Source organism: Mobula hypostoma, chromosome 9, assembly GCF_963921235.1.
Source record: "Mobula hypostoma chromosome 9, sMobHyp1.1, whole genome shotgun sequence".
Taxonomy (NCBI): domain Eukaryota; kingdom Metazoa; phylum Chordata; class Chondrichthyes; order Myliobatiformes; family Myliobatidae; genus Mobula; species Mobula hypostoma.
In genome coordinates, this window is record NC_086105.1 from 124,962,440 (window position 1) to 124,987,379 (window position 24,940).

The window sequence follows — 24,940 nt, forward strand, 5'->3', positions numbered from 1 at the left end:
GGAGGTAGTCTTTGAAGAGTAATATGTAATTGAATAATTGAATCAGCATATATTCTTTACAGGTCGTTAAACCTATTTCTACATTGCTTTTAAAATCAGGACAAAAAACTCCAATTGTTCACCTTCTGAGCTCTCTTCAGTTGCAAAAGTGTTTGTTTCTTGAGATTGTCGTGAGTACTAACCATACTCCCTATTCAACTTCAATCAGGAATGCTTCTAAATCTACTTGCGTGAGGTCCCTGTAAATAAGATGTCATTACTGTATTTCATACATCTCTACATCAAGCCAGCTTGCAATTGCCAAACCTGAAAGTCAAAATTATTCAAAAAAATTACACATTCTGACCAATGAATTAACATCAGGGCTTTTGCCATGCACCTATACAATTTTCCCCACTATGGCCCACCTGTCTCCCACACAACAATACCCCTCATCTCCCAATCATGTCTAAAATCTAGTTTCCAATTCTGGTCATTTTCTTTTCATATATTCTGTATAAATTTTGTATAATATTGAGTAATTTAAGGTAAGTAAGCCTCTTAGTTGCTCTAGAAAGGGCAATGTACTTATGGATGGAATCATGGTTATGTCCTATGTCATGGTCCGGTCCGTGAAGTCCGCATTCTGGTTCACCGTCCGGTCCGTGGACTCAGGACTCTGGGTCTTCCAGCTGTTCCTCATTTGGTTGAGTTAATCTAAGGCACATGATTCCCATCGTGGAGCTTGGAATGTAAGTGGCCTTGGGGTCCAGTGTGAGCTGCTGGTTTGTCTTGTCAGTTCCCCTTGGAGCAACCTGCTGATGGAAGGCTAGAGTAACCATTTGTGATCTCTAGGCCTGGCTGGAGGACCACTGCTTCATGGAGCCTTGTTGCCATGCGTTGGAGTAGTCTTTGTGGTATGGATTTGGCTGTTTCCCGGGTCAGCTGAGTGGCTGCCAGCCACTCTGAGCTAGGTAGGGATCCAGCTGTTTCCGTAGCCAGCTGAGGTTGCTGGCCGAACTGAGACTCGGAGCTTCCCCGGAGCAGAGATGTAACTGTCTGTTGTTCTTTGGTATTTGTCTCTTCTTGTCCTCGCCTCCATGGGGTAAGTCAGGCTGTTTTGCTGTCGCCCTGCGGGGGGATCTGTCTTGTCTTGACCTCGCCTCTGTGGGGTAAGTCATTACCCAACAGGTGGCCCTGTCCCACCTTGGTGTGGAGATAAAGTTGAGTCCCGGCTTGTCTATGGATGAGTCCCGGCTCTATGTCTATGTACTGTCCAGTCTCGTGTTAGCGTCGAGTTAAAGCTGAGTCCTGGCTTTTCCAAGGATAAGTCCTGGCTCTCTGTTGATGTACAGTTCCCAGTCTGTCTCCAAATTCCAGCTTCAAGACCCAGGACCCCAGCCGGCCTCCAAGCTCCAGCCTCAAGCCTTGAGGATCCCGAGCCAAGCTCCAAGCTCCAGCCCCAAGCCTTGAGGATCCTGAGCCAAGCTGCGAGAACCGGAGCCTCGAGGATCCCGAGCCAAGCTGCCAGAACCGGAGCCTCGAGGATCCTGAGCCAAGCTGCAAGAACCCGAGACCCCAGCCTCCGCGCAAGGCCTCAGCCTCCGTGCAAGGCCCCAGCCTCCGTGCCTCAAGACCAAAGGCCCCAGCCAGCAGCCAAGCTCAAGACCCAAGGCCCCAGCCTCCGTGCCTCAAGACCAAAGGCCCCACCCTGCAGCCAAGCTCAAGACCCAAGGCCCCTGCCTCCGTGCCTCAAGACCAAAGGCCCCAGCCTGCAGCCAAGCTCAAGACCCAAGGCCCCAAGCCTCCGTGCCTCAAGACCAAAGGCCCCACCCTGCAGCCAAGCTCAAGACCCAAGGCCCCAGCTACGTCCTGTCCTGAAGCTATGGTTGCCTGGTTCTGGGGTCCAAGTCCGAGGCAAGACCCAGGTTCCGGGTCCTTGTCCAGTCTCGGGCTCGGAGTCAAAGCCTTGTCTCCTAGTCCAAGGTTTCTAGTCCTGGTCCTGCTTTCCCTAGCCCAAGTCTGCGTTCTTGTCCCTGCTCCTTGCCTGTATCCTGTCACGTCCCTACTCTAGTCAAGTCCTGTTCCTTGTACTTCAGTGTCTGTGTCTCGCATTTGAGTCCGTTGCCAGCACCCCATTGTGACATCCTAATTCAGACATAGATATAGAATTAGATAAATGTCCAACCAGATATTCATTTATAATCAAGTATTAATTATTTTTATATCTTACTAAAACATAGAATAGTACAGCACAGTACAGGCCCTTCGGCCCACAAAGTTATGCCGACCCTTAAACCCTGCCTCCCATATAACCCCCCACCTTAAATTCCTCCATGTACCTGTTCATAGGTTCCAGTTTCAATTGTTTTAATTAAATGTCATTTGTAGAACAATCATGGATCCACCTACCAGACACAGTCCTGAGGAGCTGCTGGTGGAAACTTACCCCAAGGCACACAGGAACCTTCCAAAGTATCAGGCAGTAAATAAGTCCTGTTGTATTAAGCCCTTAATTGGAAGGCTGTTAGTCTGTACTCCAGTGGCTTTTAACCACAAACAATGAAGTAAAAGTAATACTTCACAGCAGACATCCACATTGATCATTTTATTAGGAAGGTGGAGAAATAACGGATAATTCAGAATTCCATGTTAAATGTGAAATTTGTGCTGATTGATAGTCAGGTGTAAAACAATGCACAATATTGATTTTATTAAATAATCTAAATGCATTTTCCTCATGCTCATGCTGTTCCAGAAGGAGTTTCCAGGTTGTCACAAAAGCATGTTGTGCTTCTAAATTCCATCAAGCTCCTGCTTATTTCTATCCCTCCACCTGCATTCGCGTGAGATTCTCTCAAGTAACGACCTACACGATGGTTCATCGTTGTATTAGTGTGGGTTGCACACTGAATCTATGTACCATAATGACAAAACCTTGCTCCATTTATTACAGGACAAGGAGATACTTAATAAGAGGGAGAAAACATAAAAATATGAAGGACATCTAACATCTATTCTCACATCCTGTATAAGGAGAAAGCATTGTAAAGAATTCCTGGCCATTCTATGGATTGGGACTGAAATCTTCAGTAATTTATTAAGTTACCAAGGTTCCAGGGATTAGGCCATGAGCTTTAAATCACAGTATTGAGTTGAAATTACTCAAGAACATACAATGTTCCATTCAATGGTTTCTTTGCTGTGGAGGTGATGTCCTTGATGAAGCAAAATCCAGGAACATGGTTATTAGTAACACACACAAAATGCTGAAGAATCTCAGCAGGTCAGGCAGCATCTATAGAAAGGAATAAAGTGTCGATGTTTCAGGCTGAGATTCTGCTGAGTTCCTCCAGCATTTTGTGTGCCTTTTACTCTGGATTTCCAGCATTGGGAGAATCTCCTATGTGCATGTGGTTATTAAACTTACGGCAAGATATCGCTTGATTAGTTCCAGCAATTATCAATGCCAAGAGTGCTCACTGCAGCAATGTGTTAGTTTCTGTTTCTTTCAGTATGTGTTAAGGGAAGGTTTCCTAGATTTTTGAGGATATGTTGGTAGAGAATAGAGGAGGAAGGCATGCACTTTCATCTCTGCAAAATACTTTACATCTGTACGATATCCCTAAGTGGTACATTGCCAATAAACCACTTTTAAGATAGAACTATTATTTTTTCTTTTGAGGCAAGTGCAGCAGGCAATTTGTGCACAATGAGCGCTCACAAGCAATAATGCGATAACTGATCAGTTAATTTGCTTTTAGAAGTGTTGAAGCAGTAAATGTTGACTCAGACTTGACAAAACTCCCCCTGCTCCTTCTCAATCAGTGTCAAGAGATCTGTTGCATCTCCCTGGGCAGCAGATGGGACGTTAGCTCAGCATCCCATCCATTTGATGGCACCTTTGATTATTCAGCTCTCCCACAAGTACTGCACACCCATGGCAACTGAGATGTTGATCCTGTTCCTGGAGAGTAGTTTTCATTTCTGTCTTTTAAACTCTTGCCTAGGGTTTGAATACATAAGTTTTAAGTTTGAATTTTGCTGGATGTAAGAAAACATATCAGGAACTAGGGAAGGCATACTCAATTTCTTCTAGAGTGGTTCTGGCACATATGTGTCCTGTGTTCTGTCCAGTTTAACATGTTCCAATGTATATAGCAAAATACAGGTTCTTCCTACAAGAACACTTCTGACTCTGATTTCCTTTCCAGATTGGTTTGTGGTCTGATATCTGAGGCTCAGTTATCAGTTAGAGTTTGTACCTCCTCAAGTTAGAAAAGAGAAGCATCCTAAAGCTATTAATTAGAACCCCAATGGATCGTAAACATCATCTCATTCTTTCATTCTTGCCCGTCTCCAAGAGGACACTCACTCCTTAAATCCACATCTCTAAACTTCTTGGGCTGGATGGCTTCACACACTGACCAGCAGTTACCGGAGCAATTGCTAGTACTGACCTTAGTTTCCAAACAGAAGATGTGCAGATCAGGGCAGTTCCTTGCTGATTGCCATGTCAGTCACGTTTAGTCACCAGTGAAGTTGTTCTCTCATTGTGCCACTGTTTGTTGCAAAGGTGGCTCCCACTATTCTGTGGTTCAGTATCTCCGGTTGCCTATTATAGGAAGGATGTGAAGTCTTTGGAACAGGTGCAGAAGAGGTTAAAGATTAGCTTTATTTGTCACGGGTACATCGAAACATCAAAACATGGAGTGAAATGAATTGTTTGTGTCATTGTTTGCCAAGTACTGGGGGCAGCCCAAAAGTGTCACCATCCTTCCAGCACCAACATAGCATGCCCACAACTTACCTGCCATAATGTGGGAGGAAACTATGTGGCACAAGGAAAATGTACAAACTCCTTACAGACAGGTAGGAATTGAACCCTGATCACCGGGCACCGTAAAGTGCTACTATATGCTACTGTACCAACCATACCAGCAAATCAGGATGCTGCCTGGACTAGAGGGAATCTGCCATAAGGAGAGGGTGGACAAACTGAAGCAGTGGATGCTGAGGGAAGATCTGATAGAGCTTTATAAGATTATGAAAGGCATTGAAAAAACAGACAGCAAATATCTTTTTCCAGGGCATGCACCTAAGGTGAGAGATGGTAAGTTCAAGGGCATTGTGTGGGGCAAGATTTTACACGGAGTGGTGGGTGTCTAGAAGGAGCTGTGTGGAGGCAAATACGATAGGGGGCATTTAAAAAGACCCTAGTGTGGCACATGAATATGCAGAGAATAGATGGATATGGACATTGTATATGCAGAAAGGATTGGTTTAGTTAGACATTTAATTAATATTTAATTAGTTCTGTACAACATAATGAACAGAAGGGCATGTTCCCATGTTGTAGTGATCGGTGTCTATGTTCTGTGCGTGAGACCCCATCTCTCCAGGTCTCTGACTTGGACTGGGAATCCTGTACGGTGGGGGATGGTGGAGCTGGGTGTAGATGAAGGGAACACGGTGAACATTGGCCATATAGCTGCCCAAAATATCAACCTTGAAAGCAGAGGATTTTGGGCCTAACCATGAAACAAGATTGAAGCTGATTTCAATTCCATTTCTAAATCCTTTTTTCAGCTTTTCTCTCTGCAGTTTCCTCCCAAATGTTTCACAGGGAAATACCAGATGACATTATCAACCATGTCCCTGTTTTAGAACCAGAATCAACTTTATTATCAGTGACACAGACTCGGTGGCCACTTTATTAGGTACACTTGTGCTCCTGATTGTTAATGTAAATATCTAATTAGCCAATCATGTGACAGCAACTCAATGCATAAAAGCATGCAGTCATGGTCAAGTGGTTCAGATGAAACATCAGAATGGGGAAGAAAAATGATCTAAGTGACTTTGTGCATGAAATGATTACTGGTGCCAGACAGGGGGATTTGAGTATCTCAGAAACTGTTGATCTCCTGGGATTTTCACACACAACAGTCTTTAGAGTTTACAGAGAATAGTGCCAAAAAACAAAAAAAACAAAAATCCAGTGAGCGGTAGTTCTGCGGAAGAAAATACCTTGTTAATGAAAGAGGCCAGAGGAAGACAGCTAGACTGGTTCAAGCTGACAGGAAGGCAAGAGTAACTCGAATAACCATGCATTACAGCAGCGGTGTCAAAATGGTTGTTGGAAGCGTCTAGTGTGGTAGTGTAGTGGGTAGCGCTTGTCGCTCTCACTTCCAGCTTCCACCGCTGGCTAGCAGTCTTGACAAAAGGAGAGCTGAATGTGTAAGTCTCTCCCTGCCAGTACGTAGCCTCTCCAACAGCAAGCCTCGTGTCACGCCTCCTCGCTGGCGACACACAGAAACTGAACTCCTTTCAAACTCAGGCTGAGCTACAGAGGACGGGGAAGAGGTCTGGCCCCTGCACACATCGCACGCAGGCCCACCGGTCATTGTCTTATCTTCCTTCACTTTCTCTCTTTCTCTCCCTTACAATAGAGTGAGTTGGTTACGATTATCTGTTTTTTATATCAACACCTAATAAAATGGGTATAATTACATGACTTGTGACTCATTCTTGACCTCCAAAGAACCTCTAGATCAAATCACTGGATCCAACCAGTTGAATCAGTGTCACAGAGCTGTTGCCGAAATACAAATTGTTAATTTCCCTGTCGCTGTCCCCTGTGAGGATTTGAAGCCCAGTAGCACAAAAACCATCAGCAAGACTCGTGCTGGTGGATAGGCTGAGTGTTCAGCCCATCCGGCTGGGCCAGTGAGGTTGTTTTCTGGTTGCTGGCAGTGTGAGCTTCCACCAGTCTGGCTGTCTGGGAATTTCACACAATCACAATCGCGTTCCTGCTGTGCAATAGACCCCAAATTAGTGAGATTGGTCACCACAAAGGCCACTGGGAAACTTTCGTCTGAAGCAGCTCTCTCATCTGAATGAAGCATAAAATACTGAGAAAACTTCCATTTGTTTTGCATGTAGCAGTCTGTACCTTGTATCACCAGTGAGAAATAGTTTTTGAAAATTAAAAAAAATGATTTTTAACCTTTGCACAAAGGAGAACATTCTGGAAATAGCAAATACAAAATGCTGGAGGAACTCAACAGCTCAGGTAACATCTATAATAAAGAGTCAACATTTCAGTGAAGGTCTTTATTCCTCTCCATAGATGCTGCCTGACCTGCTGAGTTCCTCCAGCATTCTGTGTGTGTGTTACTCTGGATTTCCAGCATCTGCAGAATTCAGATTTTTATGCTTCGCCACTTCCCTCAGCTGATCCTTCCCAAGTCACCAGCTGGAAGCATCTCTCTGTTTCTCTCCCAGTATTTGTGCCTATCCTGCTGAGCGTTTTCAGCACCTTCAGGGTACCTTTAATCTTATTATCGTACTATAGACCTGTGTTCACTGAGATCTTTAGCCTCTCACTTTAGCAGTCTGAGGTACCCACGCTGCTTCAAGTAGGTTTCAATTATACCGACGCCCAAGAGGAGCATGGTGACCTGCCTCATGACTATTGCCCTGTTGCATTTAGATCACTTTGATGAAGTGTTTTGAGAGGTTGTTGCTGAAACATATCAGCTCTCGCCTGAGAGGCGACTTGGATCTGCTCCAATTGACCAACCAGAGCAACAGGTCCACAGCAGGTGTCATCTCATTGGGTCTTCTCTGAACCCTGGAACATCTAGACAGCAAAGTGCGTACATCAGGATGCTCTTTATCGACTACAGCTCAGCATTCAATGCCATCATTGCCTCAAAACCAATCAATATGCTCCAAGTCCTTAGCCTCAGTATCTCCTTGTGCAATTGGATCCTCAATATCCTCGCTTGTAGACCCCAGTCAGTTCAAATTGGCAATCACATCTCCTCCATGATCTGCATCAGAACAGGTGCACTACAAGGCTGTGTGCTTGGCCCCCTGCTCTACTCACTTTACACTAATGACTGTGGCTAAACAGAGCTCCAATGTCATATTCAAGTTTGCTGACAACACCACCGACGTTGGCCATATCAAAGGTATTATCGAATCAGCATACAGGGGGGAGATTGAAAATCTGGCTGAGTGATGTCCTAACAGCAACCTCTCCCTCAATGTCAGGAAGACCAAGGAGCTCAGTATAGACTTCAGGAGAGGGATACCAGAGGTCCATGAGCCAGTCCTCATTGGAGGATCAGAGGTGGAGAGAATTAGCAACTTTAAATTCCTAGGTGTCACTATTTCAAAGGACTTATCCTGGGCCCAGCATGTAACTGCATTTATAAACAAAGCACAGCATCGCCTCTATTTCCTTAGGAGCTTACAGAGATTTGGCATGACATCAAAACGTTGACAAACTTCTATGGACGCATAGTTCAGAGTAAATCTGGTATGGAAACACCAGTGCCCTTGAACGGGAAATCCTACAAAGAAATGAAGGATTCGGCCCAACCACTGAGCACATCTACACGGAGCATTGTTGTAGGAAAGCAGCATCCATCATTAGGGATCCCCTCCACCCAGATCATGTGCCCTTCTCACTGCTGCCATCAAGCAGAAGGTACAAGAGCATGAGGACTCACACAACCAGATTCAGGAAGGGTTATTAGCCCTCAACTATTAGGCTCTTGAATAAAAGGGAATAACTTTTCTCAACATCAGTTGCTCCATCATTGAAAAGTTTCCACGACTAATGGACTCACTTTCAAGGACCTTTCATCCCATGTTCTTGATATTAATAGCTATTTATTGATATTTGCATTTGCACAGTTTGTTGTCTTGTGTAGTCTTGTTGTGTGGTCTTCCATTGATTCTGTTATTGTCACAATTCTATAGATTTGTTGAGTATGCCCGCAAGAAAATGAATCTCAGGGTTGTATATGGTGACATACAGTATGTGTAGCTAGGAGGGCCATTTTGTTGAAGTGGAAGGATACATCAGCTCCCACTTTGTCACAATGGTTCTCTCAAGTGATGCTTTGTCTTAGTTTGGAGGAAATTAGAAGTCGAACCTTTGAACCTTTATTTGATTTTGAGAAAAGATGGGGTTCATTTGCTCATTATTATCATTTGAGCTAATTGATAGATTTCCTCCACGATCTAATTGTAAATTTTTGTGTTTTTTTCCTTGCTGGCAGTTTGATGTGTATCTTTAGAAGCTTTTGGTATGACGCATTGCTCCGGGTTGTACACTTTTTCTACTTAGCAGGGGTTTTTATTATCACCAAAATGTTTCAATCCTTAAAATAATGTGTTTTTTTCCTTGAGACATTGTAAGTGTTGTTTACTTCAATGTACTTGTGTTATTTTTGAATAATATAATAATTATAATAAAAAGTTTTGAAAGTATGTGTACTTCGGTAATAAAATTTACTTTGACTTTTGAACTTTGAACTTTAAAGCAAACTTTTAATGTTGTGTCCAGAATGTGGATGAGATGTCTCAACAGCTGAGAATTGGTGAGATTTCAGTTGGGGACCTTGCTATGGCAAAAATCCCAGAGTGGATATATTTTCTTGCCATGTTAAAGTAACTCAAGAGGAAGGCAAAGAGCTTAATGAAAAAAATGATTGGTGTCTGGTTGTAGCAGTAAGGGTGGATTACTCATGGCACTGATGTGTCCCAGATGACTTGCAAATTTATGTGTCACCAGTTTTGGGGGAGGGGTGTGCTGCATCCTTGAATAAAGCAGAGCCATACTCTGGGAATTTAAATGCTTCTGGGTGAAATATCCTGAGACTCAACACCTGGTACCTGGGTTTTTCCATTCATGTAGGCAATGATGAGCTCCACTGCTAACACAGCAATGCAGATGTTGCAAGACTTCAGATATCCAATATTACTTATTGGTGCTGCAAACTCGGGTTTAAAAACCAACTGATGAAGTATTATAATTATTCCTTAAGGTTTTCACACTACAGGTTAACTATCATTCTTAGGTGAAACTGTGGAAAGCAACCCCAACATACATTCTTATTGTTCCACCTTACAATCCTCAGGCTTTCAAATGCTGCTGATATTTATGTGTATGAACAACTTCTTTACATGTTAAGGTAGGTTTTTACTTGTTCTGTATTTGTACCCTGCACTGAAGGTAGATAAATGTTACAGGTTAATAAGTGCCACCAAATGAAAAATGCTGGAGGTCCGGCGGGACAGAGCCACAATCACGAGTGATGTTTTGCCCCAGGATGCCAGTCTGATGTGGTTCAGTTGTTAAATTTAGTCTTAATTAGCCTTGATTGTGCACATGTTAATTAGCCTTTTTTTTCATATTGGGCCAAGCCTTGGTACATTTTTGCAGTTGAAGGTGACTTTCTATAGCTCCCATGATATAGACGTCAAGCAGGTGGGAGTACCAATTACCTCTAAATAACTTAAAGACAACTTGTCACCTGCCAGAATAGCAGAGAAGCTCAGCTCCCATGTCTATTCATCTCTGCGGCTCAGAGAACAATGATGAAGGGATATTTCTTTGTGTATTTGGCATCAGGACAATGAAAAGTCAAATCATTTACATTTTAACGTCGATATTTGTAATGCCGCAGTTGTTTTCTTGTGTTTATTACTTTTGGATTGAAGTAAATAAAAATAGGCAGTGCAGGAGGCAGAGATACTCCAGAATAAATTGATACAGTACCAATGAAAATATCCCATATCTCTGTAGCTCTGTCTTGCTGCTTTTTATAATCAGAATTTCATTAGTAGCTTTACTTGAGTTATTTCTTCCTAATGAGAAACAGAGGGTCAGTTTTAAGCTAATCAGGTGATTGACAGGAATAGATACAGAGCTTGTTTTACACCCAACACACATCAAAGTTGCTGGTGAACGCAGCAGGCCAGGCAGCATCTCTAGGAAGAGGTACAGACAACGTTTCAGGCCGAGACCCTTCATCAGGACGTCTCCTATCATTTTGGATCTCCCCCCCCTTCCCACTTTCAAATCTCTTACTAGCTCTTCTTTCAGTTAGTCCTGACGAAGGATCTCGGCCCAAAACGTCGACTGTACCTCTTCCTAGAGATGCTGCCTGGCCTGCTGCGTTCACCAGCAACTTTGATGTGTGTTGCTTGAATTTCCAGCATCTGCAGTATTCCTCGTGTTTGTGTTGTTTTACACCTGGTCGGATTGTAAAGGAGGGTGCTGAGGACTGCATAGAATCAGATTTCAATCCTTGCCTGCCACGCAGCAAATACAATTAAAACTATCACCTGTGTTTCTCTCTTTTTGTGTATAATTATCCTCCAAAGCCTCTTTGATATTTGATTAAAATGGACTCCAATGTTTCTACTTTCTAAGCAGTTCAATTGAAACCACTCCAAGTGTTCCGCTTCTTCCCAGCCAGTTTGGTTAAATTAACTCCTATGTTCTCTTTCTCCCAACTCAATCATGACTTTCTACCAAACAGAAATTTCCGTCACTACTGAGAGAATGTTTGCAATTGTTTAAAGATCAAGACACTGAATATTGAAGGAGAAAGATTCTTTTCTCTTTACATCCATTAAACAACATCCCAGATCCCTTAAGGAAGACAAATCTTTCATGTGATTGTATCTGTGACTATAAACATCCCAGGATATTGGAGGGGGTCACTGTTGATACTTCTGGGATTCGAAATTAACTAAAGATTCTTGTTCATGATTATTTAAAATTGTCACATGTTGTTCCCAATGTCAAATACTGAAAGCATGCATCAAAATCTTAAATTTTGCAATTAACTCTCATTGTTCTTTTGAGCTATGCAGCAGACATAAAAATGCATCAGGGCAGAACAACAAGGGTACATAATGCTGAATTTGCAGGCTAGGGGTGTGTGTGTGTGTGTGTGTGTGTGTGTGTGTCTGTGTGTGTCTGAGTGTATAAAAGTATGTTTGAGAGTACTAGCATAACAGCTACATTACCAGTTTAGTGATTCTGTACAATTATCCAAGCATATCAGATCCCCTTCAGGATCTGGGGATTTTAATTCAATTAATTAAAAACTAGTATCAGTGGTAGTGACCTTTAAACTAACAAATTAATGTAGACCGAGAAGTAACATGAAACCACAAAAATGCTGTACAGTGACTATCCCCAATAAGAGGAAATCTAATCACCTATCCTGTATTCAGTGGTGTTACCACCACAGAGTCCCTCACTATCAACTATGGACCAGAAACTGAAAAAGGTCACATAAATATTGTAGCTACAAGGAACATTCAGAAACTGGGTATCCATAGCGATGGGCTTACCACCCGACTCGCAGCATGATGGAAGACTTCCTCTTTCCTGGATGAATACAGCTCCAGCAATGCTGAAGAGTCCTGATTTCATCCAGAACAAAGCAGAAATCCAGGACCCCCAAGAAGGGCATACTCACGAGAGCATCATCAACTACACGTTCCCCTCCATCATCCTGGCTGAGAAATATACTGCCATCCTTCTTTGTTGCTGGGTGGGGATTTCCAAACTTTTGAGGGAGTACCTTTACCAGCAGTGCAGCAGCTGTTCAGCTGGGTGATCCACTGTTAGTTTCTCAAGAAGGGAGGGGCAATAAATGCTAGCCTTGGCAGAGATGCCCAAAATATTAATATATAAAAGTTCATCCAGTTCACAATGGAATGAAATTTGCCAGCCTTGCTCGATATGCAAATCCCTACAGCAAATCAATTGCTCAGTGAAATGACCAGGCAAACCATTCAGTTCAAGAGCAATTGGTATGGACAATAATTGTTGATTTTGCCAGTGACAGCCAAATCCAGTGGACACATTAAAATCTAGGTAGTTTCTAATCACTAATGCATTCACAGCATAAACTGCATAAACTTAACCTCAGTGCACCTATACACCTGCTCGTTAATGCAAGTATCTAATCAGCCAATCATGTGGCAGGAACTCAATGCATAAAAGCATGCAGACATGGTCAAGAGGTTCAGTTGTTGTTCAGAACTGAACATCAGTGTAGGGAAGAAATATAATCTACTGTAAGTGACTTTGAGCATAGAATGATTATTGATGCCATACGGGGTGATTTGAGTATCTCAGAAACTGCTGATCCCCTGGGACTTTCATGGGCTACAGCAGCAGAAGATCACAAACATACACTCAGTGGCCACATTATTAGGTACAGGAGATAACTAATGAAATGTATACTGAATGTATATAAGATGGGAATTCAGTATAATTATTGATAGAACTATGTACTACTACTACTACGTCGACTCAGGCCTAGGGGGCCGGTGTCGGGCACAATGACGGACTCTCCACTTCTCCCTCTCCTTCATCAGTATGTTTAGTTCGTCCACATTAGCCGCGCCGCTGTCTTCTAGGAGCGTGTTGGCCATAGTCTTGGGAGGGCGCCCAGGGTTCATCCTCCCGTGCTTGGGCTCCCATATGATGACTAGGCTGGCAGGTAGCTCGGGGTGGCGCAGTCAGTGCCCCGCTAGTTGCAGTCTTCTCGCCTCGATTTTAGTGGTGAGCATCGGTACTGAACTATGTACAGTAGCCATTTAATGTTCACTGTGAAAAGATTCTCTGCACCACTCACTCTTCTGCTATTTAGCTTATGTTCTTTTGCCATTGTCACTTTGTAAGCAGATGTCCTGGATAAACATTTTACTTGTCTGGCTGTGATAATGATCCCGCATGGCTGCCTACTGGAATTCCACATATCCGTGTCATTCAGAGGGAAAGGAGAAGTACTAGTGGAAATGGGAGTTGGGCCCAGGTTTCACTGGAGGCACACCAACACTCCTGCAGTTTGAGGAGATTTGATAGGACGCCAAAAACACTCGCAGATTTCTACAGATGTACCACGGGGAATATTCTAACTGACCGCATCACCATCTGGTATGAGGCTGGGGGCTACTGCACAGGATCGAAGCAAGCCGCAGAGAGTTGTAAAATTAGTCAGCTCCATCATGAGCACCAGCCTCTGTAGTATCCAGGACATCTTCAAAGAGCGATGCCTCAGAAAGGTGTCGTCCATCATTCAGGACCCTCGCCACCCAGGACATGCTCTCTTTCAATGCTACCATCAGGAAGGAAGTACAGAAGCCTGAAGGCACACACTTGGCGATTCAGGAACAGCTTCTTCCCCTCTGCCGTCCGATTTCTGAAAGGACATTGAAGCCATGAACACAACCTCACTAATTATTTAATTTCCTACTTCTTTACACTGGTTATTTAATTTAACTATTTTTCTCTCTATTCTCCTGTATTGCATTGTACTGCTGCCACAAAGCTAACAAATTTCAAAACATATGCCAGTGATATTAAACCTGTTTCAGACTCTGACTTCAAACACTTGTAGTGACAGCTATCAGAGGAAGTTGCAGCATGCAAGGGAGGGGTGAATTAGTTGTGCCCCGAGCTGTCAGTCTCATCTGTAAGCAAAGCATTGTCATTAGCTCAAAAAATCACAAGGCAGGGGGCCACACTGCTTTTGTGCGATGGTGTGAAATGGGTGACACCGAATGCAGGCCTTCTCTCTTGACTTTTATTTCCTTGTAGTACAATGCCTGAGATAGGATGATCCTTTGACAGCATCATCTGCAAGTCCCCAAAGGCATCTCTCTGTCCATTATTTTCTCTTTTGAGATTTAGTTTGTCAAAGTTTAAAGTTCAAAGTAAATTTATTATCAAAGTATAAGTACACTCATTGGCCACTTTATTAGGTGCCTCCTGTACCTTATAAAGTGGCCACTGTGTGTATGTACATGGTCTTTTACTATTGTGCCCCATCCACTTCAAAGTTCAATATGTCATGCATTTAACGATGCTCTTCTGTCCATCACTGTTGTAACATGTGGTTACAGTTGCCTTCCTGTCAGTTTGAGCCAGTCTGGCCATTCTCCTCTGAGCTCTCTCATTAACAAGACAGTTTCACCCACAGAACTGCCACTCATTGGATTTTTTTTGTATTTCACACCATTCTCTGTAAATTCCAGAGAGCGCTGAGTGTGAAAATCCCATATCAGCATAAGAAGAGAAGAAATCGGAACAGGAGTAGGCCATCTGGCCCTTCAAGCCCGCTCCGCTTTTCAATAAGATCATGGCTGATCATGACTCACCTCCACCTACCTGCCTTTTCCCCATAACTTCTAATTCCCCTACTATGCAAAAATCTATCCAACCTTGTCTTAGATAAGCTTTATACAAATAAGGTAGCCTCCACTGTTTCAATAGGCAGAGAATTCCACAGATTCACCACTCTCTGGGAAAAGCAATTCCTTCTCATCTCCAACCAAAATCTACTCTCTTGAATCTTGAGGCTATGTTCCCCTAGTTTTAGTCTCACTGATCAGTGGAAACAACTTTCCTGCCTCTATCTTATCTACCCCTTTCATAATTTTATATGTTTCTGTAAGATCTCCTCTCATTCTTCTGAATTCCACTCCAGCAAGTACAGTCCCAGGCGACAGAATCTCTCCTCATAGTCTAACCCTCTCATCTCTGGAATCAACCTGGTGAACCTCCTCTGCACCATCTCCAATGGACTTTGAAGGCACAAGGCAGAAAAGCACACCTGTAAATGGTGGCCTGTCAGAGAGTTTGAATACAATGGCTCACAGCATGAAGCAGCCACAAAACTTGTGTCTAATCCTTGGGCAGACAATAGACACCACCGTGTCAAATTCTGTTTATTAGTATCCCTCAGGACTTGTACTACACTAGAGGTACTATATAAATCATAAACACAGGAGATTTCACAGATGCTTGATATCCAAATCAACGCACAGAAAATGCTGGAGAATTCATCAGGTATGGAGATGAATAAACATTCGGTGTTTTGAGCCTGATGAAAGGTCTTGGCCCGAAACGTCGATTTTTTACTCCACTACATAAATCACTAGCACTGTTAGGAAAGCTTCATTCTTGTGCAGTTTTCAGCTCAAGACGGTAGGTTTGAATATCCATCCAGTCCTCTCCGGCTTAGCTCCTCCTGATAGGGTAAGGCAGTGGAATCATTGTTTGAGCTGTCTTTTATGCAACATTTCTGGTGGCGATTACTTCAGCTATCTGCCCGGCTTCCTGGTAGGAGCCATGAGCCACTTCTGAAGGGAATATCATTAGTCTGGTAACTAGCCAGCTGAAATATGGAGGACAGACAGCAGGTCAGTGAAGCTTGATTGGTGCAGGACACTGAACACAGAGCTTGAGAATGTGCTACCCGTGGCTATAAACAACCTGGACTTTGAAGGAACAGAATGTTTTATAGTTGTTAGGAATACCAGGATTTTGATGGGGAGCACTGTAGGAACATTCTGAAGCACCAGATTCCTTGGGAAAAGACTGCCTAGTGCTTCCTGATCCTGCTTCACTTTTGTCCTTTAGGAAAGAGATGGTTTCCTCATGCAGAGACCTCACTGAGCTCTCTATCTAACCCTGTCTTAAATACATTTACTGTGGTAGCTTTCACCACTTCATTGGGCAGAGAATTCCACAGATTCACCACTCTCTGGGAAAAGCAGTTCCTCCTCATCTCCGTCCTAAATCTACTCCCTCAAATCTTGAGGCTATGAGCCCTAGTTCTAGTCTCACCTACCAATGGAAATAACTTTCCTGCCTCTATCTTATCTATCCCTTTCATAATTTTATGCAGTTCTATTTTAGCAGTTTCTGAAATACTCAATCCACTCCCTATGGCACAACAATCGTTCCATGGTCAAAGTCACTTAACCCCAACTGAACCTCTTCATCATGTCTGTATGCTTTTAAGCATTAACCTGCTGCCATGTGATTGGCTGATTAGGTACTTACATTACAAGCAGGTATACAGGTGACCCTAAAAGAAGTAGCCATCGAGTACATGTCACCATATGCTACATTGAGATTCACTTTCTTGCAGGCATTTACAGGATAACAAAGAAATAAAATAGAATCAATGAAAAACCACACACAATTACTGACAGATAACCAATGTGCAAAGGAAAATAGGCATCCGTTAGTCTTGTGAGACCATGGATTTGCGCCTTGGAGGGTTTCCAGGGGGCAGGCCTGGGCATGGTTGTATGGAAGACCGGCAGTTGCCCATGCTGCAAGTCCCCCCTCTCCGCGCCACCGATGTTATCCAAGGGAAGGGCACTAGGGCCAATATAGCTTGGCACTGTTGTCGTCGCAGAGCAATGTGTGGTTAAGTGCCTTGCTCAAGGACACAACACGCTGCCTCAGCTGAGGCTCGAACTAGCAACCTTCAGATCACTAGACCGACGCCTTAACCACTTGGCCACGCGCCAACACAAAGGAAGATAAGATGTGCAAATTTTTAAAAAGTAAATAAATAATACTGAGAACATGACTTGTAGAGTTCTTGAAACTGAGTCCTCAGTTGTGGAACCAGTTCAGAGTTGAAGCAAGCGAAGTTATCCATGCTGATTCAAGAGCTTAATGTCTGAATGGTAATAACTAAGCCTGAATCAGGTAGTGTGGGATGTAAAGCTCATGTACCTCTTTCCCGATGGCAGCAGCAAGAAGAGAGCAGGGCTTTGAAGGTGGGGATCCTTGATGATGGATTGGCAGCAATCCTTGTAGATGTGAGACCATCTGAACCTGAAACCAGCATGTGTGATAACCCTGTGCACTACATTTCACAGCGTGCAGAAGATTCATTGGCCACATGCTGTGCTGGTTGAGCAGTGAGTTTGCAGACGAATTGGAAATGAGCAGCCACTGAGTCACTCATCATAATCTCCAAAAGATACAATCAAAAGTGTGCTGCTGGTTGATTGAAGAGGAAAACACTGCCTCTATCATTCTTTCATTTCATTCTTCCTTCTCCCATTCCCTCCTCTCAGTCTTCTTCCTTTCCACTTTGATTCAGAGTAGAAATTCACTCCAGATGTAAGGCAGCTGTCATGTCAATTGTTAAGTGGGTTAAAATGTCAGAAACAGAATCAGAAAAACAAACAGAAATGAAGAAAGATCAAAGGTTACATTTCCATAATTGGAAAAATTACTTGTTGAAATGAGGTTCAAAGTCATCAGCTGGTCTGGCAGGGTTTACTTTCGTGAGAGAGAGCGCGTTATTCATTATGTGGTTAGCTTGTTTCCCTTCCCGCTCCCCTGTCCTGATGATGCATCAGGCTCAGATCGGTGTCTCCTCCTCATAAGCCGGTAATTAATATTAGAATGCTTCTCTTACCCTTACATTTCACCCTTAACACACAGGAAGCAATCTGCTTAAAGACGGTTTATTTATTGGCTTTTGGAAGCAATGTGGATTTGAAACAGGGTTCTTACACCAATTTCACCCTGATGACATGGCGTCACTCAACTTCAGCAAGCAATCAGCTGACACCGGCCCTATGTCTGCATGAACGGATGAAGGAGAGGAGGCTGTATGAAGCCTGTGAAGAGGAGTAGGGCCAGGAGGTGGAGCAGGGGAAAGAATGTGGCTGGCTGAGTCCTGGCTTTGTCCGGAGGCCACAGATTTTCAGGGCAGCATTGGGACACAGCTCGCATTAAAGGCTGATCACTAGTTACCTGGAGCAGAAAGGAATCCAGCTGCAGCTACAGCTAGTGGAAGCTTGTCCATCAGGATTCTAACACATTGCTGTCAACCACAGAGTGAGTGATCAGCTCAGTAAATGGTGCAGTAGTGCCCAGAGAGGCAGAGTCTCGGGTGACATCTTTGACAGGTTCACTGTCAGCTCAGACAGCTGCTGCTGTGGCTTTGGTACCTCGATCGCATCTGCTACAGCTTTCAGCTTACAAAGAAGGGTTAGAAGGAAAAATGAAGCGCAGGGACGGAAAGATAAAACATGAAGCACAATGTTATTTCTGTGACAAAGGTCCCTCCAGCAGACCTACCTCTTACTTCCTTTCTACCCTGGATTTAGATGACGTGGAAAGCCTGCCGTAAAAGATTAAAAAAGAATCACGTGACTCACTTGCACAGAATAATGAGAATAGGCACCGAGAGACCCCACGCCATTTGCCTTTGGCCCACAGGGATAGAGAAATTTGTGCAAAATGATGAAGAATTTTAGTTGCTTAGAGTAAATTGATTCCACTGGGAAACAGTTAGTAACCAGAAAGTTGATTAAATCATTTGGCAGAAATATCAAAGATGAAATAAGGCTTTCTTTAATCAGTGCAGTTCTTTGGGATCCCCTGCTGGAAAAGGTGTTGAAAGCACAATAATAACTTTCAAATGGAAAATAATTATACACTTTAGCAGAAAATATTGACTGGCCTACATGAAAATAACACAGGGTTGTACTGACCAGACATGCTTTCAGAGGGCAAGACAGATTTAAAGGGCTCATTCTACTTGTCAACCTTATGTTTCTGAAACCAAGACTAAGTAGTTAATTCTGACTGTGCTCACAGGCCCCAGTATTGTTTGAAGGAACTCAAACCCTTGAGAAGCGGAAATGAATGTATTGGTATCAAGGCTTCAGTGAGTTTGAAGGGACTTAGGAATCAAGTTGGTGTTCATAGCAGGACACACCTCGGCAGTTTTCCACCCTGAAAGAACCTCAAGCTATAACCTCCTGAGCCAACACATCCCCCAATTCATCATCATCAATGTGTCTGGTTCACTGAGGAGATCAGAAGTTGTTGGAGGAACATAATAAATAGGACCATCTGGCCTGTCGAGCCTGCTCTGCCATTCAATAAGATCATGGCTGCTCTGGCCATGGACTCATCTCCATCTACCTGCTTTTTCCCCATAAACCTTACTTCCCTACTATGCAAAAATCTATCCAACCTTGTCTTAAATATATTTACTAAGGTAGCCTCCACTGCTTCATTGGGCAGAGAATTCCACACATTCTCTACTCTCTGGGAAAAGCAGTTCCTCCTCATCTCCATCATAAATCTACTCTCCCGAATCTTGAGGCTATATCCCCTAGTTCTAGTCTCACCTACCAGTGGAAACAACTTTCCTGCCTCTATCTTATCTATCTCTTTCATAATCTTATATGTTTCTATAAGATATCTTCTCATCCTTCCGAATTCCAGTGAGTACAGTCCCAGGTGACTCAATCTCTCCTCATAGTCTAACCCCCTCATCTCTGGAATCAATCTGGTGAACTTCATGAGTCAGTGATGTAGCTTCAATGAAATAGCTTAGCTAGAGAACCAACTTGTTTTGATATACAGGTCTTATCCACTGTTATGGATGTAGTTGTATGCATTCTGTTCAGTATCTTCTAGCTTGAACCAGTTGGTGAATGCAACATGTTACATTAGTATCTCAGAGGTGGACTAAGTAGATTGCATTGTGCTTCAGCTGAGGACTTCATTCTTATCTTGCTTACTTTACTCCAGACTCTGACATGGTTGAAGAGTGAGGTTCCAATTCAGTTCTGCCTACAGTTTGCTACTTTTTATTAAATAAAAGCTTGCTGCTTGTTGCACACAAGTAGCCGGGGATGTAGCTACACTAAACTGATATGTCATTGTAATGTATGGATGCTTCTGCTTCCATAATGCCCTTCCAAGCCAGGGGTTCCGAACCTTTTTATATCCTAAAAGACTCCTACCATTAACTGAGGAGTCTGTGGGCACCAGGTTGGGAACCCCTGCTCTAAACTCCTCACAGTACTAGATTTACTGATTATGGTGGAGAGGTAGGTGTTCTTACTTGTGAAGCTACATCATGAGCTCTGAAACAACACTGCTGCTACTAACAGCCTCTTAGTTGCTCTGGACAGCAATGAAATCAAGGGATATTGGATAATAGTATACAATATTGCTGTGGGGGGAGATCAGCTAGAATATCTGGACTTTGCCTGCTGCAGAATGGTGGACAATAAATAGGACTACCTTATGCTTCAGCCATATGACTTGCCATGATAGTGAAAAGAAGAATTGAGATTTTGTTGGTAACTTTAACAAACTCAGGTGGTCATCAAGACCACTTAGAAAAGTCTCTGACAAAATCAGTCGTTACTTGCCCAGGAAACAGAAAGGAATCAGGTTGGGTACAGGTTTTATGTCCCTGTTGGATCTGATACAACAGAAACGTGCAGTCACTTCGAGGTAGCGTCAATTGTGCCGAGAAGGAAAACCAGTAGTCCTTACAATGATCACCTAACTACCTTCTCATTAAAGGATGTCATCAGGGGCACATCATTACTAATCCTTTTTCCTGGATGAATGCCATTGTTTCAGTTGGAAGATGATGGACTGTAGATGCCGAGTCGCAGCAGCCTATCCATCATCCTGACTGACTCCCTTTGACGTAAAGCGGCTCCAAGTAAACTACATGAAGAGAGCCTTTTGTTAACAGCTATTATTGCATTCCTGTCTGGATGCCAATAACAGGACATCAAAGTTACAAGTATTTGGCAGTTGTTAAATTGCAAGCTCAATTAATACGAGTAAGCAAAGAATTACAATATTTCACATTTCTTCCGCTCAGCCCAATTACCAATGATTCCAAACAAGGGAAAATACTTTTAATCCTTAAAGTGCTTGTGGGAAAGTTTCAGGGATATTTGAAAGTTAAAATATAGAGTCGTAGAATACTGCAGCACAGAAACAGGCCCTTCAGCCCATCTAATGTGTGCCGAACCATTAATTTGCCTAGTCACATTGACCAGCACCTAGACCATAGCCCTCCATACCACTCTCATCCATGTACCTATCTAAATTTCTCTTGTATGTTGACATCGGACCTGCCTCCACCATTTGCACTGGCAGCTCGTTCCACACCTTCTGAGGGAAGAAGTTCCCCCTCATGTTCCCCTTAAACATTTCACCTTTCACCCTTAGCCCATAACCTCTAGTTGCAGTCTCGCCCAACTTCAGGGGAAAAAGCCTGCTTGCATGAGTCCTGAAGAAGGGTCTCGGCCCAAGATGTCGGCTGTGTACTCTTTTCCACGGATGCTGGCTCACCTGCTGAGTTCCTCCAGCATGTTGTGTGTGTTGCTTGCATTTACCCTGTCCATTCCCCTCATAATTTGTATACCTTCATCAAATCTCCCCTCAATCTTCCAAATTTTAGGGAATAACCTGTTCAAGCTTTCCCTATAACTCAGGTTCTCAAGTCCTGGCAACATCCTTGTAAATTTTCTCTGTACTCTTTCAACCTTATTTCCATCCTTCCTGTAGATAGGTGCCAAACTGAACACAATACTTCAAATTAGGCCTCACCAAGGTCTTATACAACCTCAACATAACATCCTAACTCCTGTATTCATTAGTTTAATTTATGAAAGCCAACGTACCAAAAGCTTTCTTTTGACCCTATCTATCTAAGACACCACTTTGAAAGAGTTGTGGATCTGTATTCTGAATCCCTCTGTTCTTCTGCACTCTTCAGTACCCCACCAGTCACTGTGTAAGACCCTGCCCTGGTTTGTCCTCCTAAAGTGCAACATCTCACATTTGTCTGCATTAAAATCCATGTGCCATCTTCCAGCCGAATTTCCAGCTGGTCCAGATCCCACTGCAAGCCATGATAGTCTTGCTCACTGTCCACCATGACTCCAATCTCATGTCGTCACAAATTTGCTGATCCAGTTAACCACATTATCATCTGGAACATTGATATAGATGACAAACAACAACAGACCCAGCTCCAATCCGTGTGGCACACCACTAGTCGCAGGCCTCCAGTCAGAAAGGCAACCATTTACAAATACTCTCTGGCTTCTTCTGTGGAGCCAATGTCTAATCCAATTTATTATCTCATCTTGAATGCTGAGGCTGAACCTCCTTAACCAACCTGCCATGTGTGACCTTGTCAAAGGCCTTGCTGAAGTCCATGTTGACAACATCCACTGCTTTGCCTTCATCAATTTTCCTGATGATGCTATCAACAAACAAGAAATAGGCCACTTCTGTGCATTTCAAACAATTGTCAGGGATTTCAATCAGGCTTGTTTGAAGAAATTTCTACCCAATTATCATCAGCATATAAGCTGTAGCACCAGAGGTCACAACAAACTAGACCACTGCTACACTAGGATTAGGAATGCCTACCTTTCCATGCCTATACACCATTTCAGGAAATCTGATCAGGCTATCCTCCTACCTGTGTACTGGTAGATACTAAAGAGCAAGGCTCCAGAGGTTAGGACAATAAAGAAATGGCCATGAGAGACAGAGGAGCGTCTCTGGGACGTCTTTGAGTCGGTGTACTAGGGTATGTTCAAGAACTTATCTATGCAACTGAACGAATACACCTCAGCTGTCACAGACTTTATAAAAGCAGTTAGAAGAGTGTCTCCCCACAAAATCATTTAGATCCTTCCCCAACCAGAAGTCCTGAATGAATCATTAGATCCTCAATCTGCTGACAGCCAGATCAGAAGCATTCAGGTCTGGCTAACAAGAATGCTACAAGAGATCCAGGTATGATCTGTGGAGAGCCTTCTCACGGTCAAATTGAAAATTCCGGACCAAATTTGTATCAATGAAGGATGTTCGGCAGCTATGTCAGGACTTAAATGGCATCAGCCCTTACAAAGTGAAATCAAGCAACATAGGCGACAACAAGGCTTCACTTCCAGATGAGCTGAATGCCCCTTATGCTTGCTTTGAATATCAAAACACGGAGGAACTCCCACAGCCCCCGATGATCCTCTGATTTCAGTCTCTGAGGCTGATGTGACAGCGTCCTTCAGGAGGGTGAAGCACTTCATTGAGATGGGGTACCTGGCCAGCTACTAAAGACTTGAGCTGATCACTGACTGGAGTGATCATGGAGATCTTTAACCTCTCGCTTAGGCATTCGGGGTACCCACCTGCTTCAAGCAGGCTTCAATTATACCAGTGCTCAAGAAGAGTGTGGTAACCTGCCTCAGTGACTATCATCTAGCAGAACTTACATCCACGGTGATGAAGAGTTTTGAGAGGTTGGTGATGAAACATGTCAACTCCTGCCTGAGAAGAGAATTGGATCCAGTCCAATTTGTCTATCGGTGCAATAGGTCCACAGCAAATGCCATTTCATTGGCTCTTTACTCAACCCTGGAACATCTGGACAGCGTGCATGTCTGCATCAGGATGCTTTTTTTCAGGATGGCCTTCAATACTATTATCCCCTCAAAACTAATCAATAAGCTTCAAGACCTTGGCCTCAATACTTGCTTGTGCAATTTGATCCTCAATTTCCTCACTTGCAGACCCTAGTCAGTTTGGATTGGCAACAATATCTGCTCTGCACTCTCCATCAGCCCAGGTGCACCACAAGGCTGTGTGCTTAGCTCCCTGCTCTACTCAATTCACACTTATGACTGTGAGATTAAGTATAGTTCTAATGTCATATTTATGTTTGCTGAAGACACCACTGTCATTGGCCAAATTAAAAGTGGTGATGAATCAGCATATAGGAGGGGGATTGAAAATCTGGCTGAGCAGTGCCACAACAACAACCTCTCACTCAACGTTAGCAACACCAAGGAGCTGATTATTGACTTCAGGAGTAGGAAACTGGAGGTCCATAAGCCAGTCCTTGTTGGGAGATCAGAGGAGAGAGCTAGGAACTTTAAATTCCTCGGTGTTATCATTTCAGAGGACCTGTCCTGGGCCCATAAGATATACAAGACTCTAAAATATAGGAGCAGAATTAGGCCATTCAGCCCATTGAGTCTCTGTGCTACTATGGCAGATCCACTTCCTGCGCAACCCCATTCTCCTCCCTTTTCCCCGTAACTTTTCATGCCCTGACTAATCCAGAACCTATGAACCTCTGCCTGAAATGCAACCAATGACCTGGCCTCCACCGCTAACTGTGGCAACAAATTGCACGGATTCACCATCCACTGGTTAAATAAATTAATGGCACAGTAGCATAGTGGTTAGCACAACGCTTTACAGTACCAGTGACCAAGGTTCAATTCCTGTCGCTGCCTGTAAGGAATTTGTACGTTCTCCTTGTGACCCTGCGGTTTACTCTGAGTGCTCCGGTTTCCTCCCACACTCCAAAGACGTACCAGTCGGTAGGTTAATTGGTCATTGTAAATTCTCCTCTGATTAGCCTCAGATTAAATTGGGGGAATTGCTGGGTGGCATGGCTTGAAGGGCAGGAGGGGTCTACTCCATGATGTATCTCAATAAATAAAATAATAAATAGATAAATTCTTC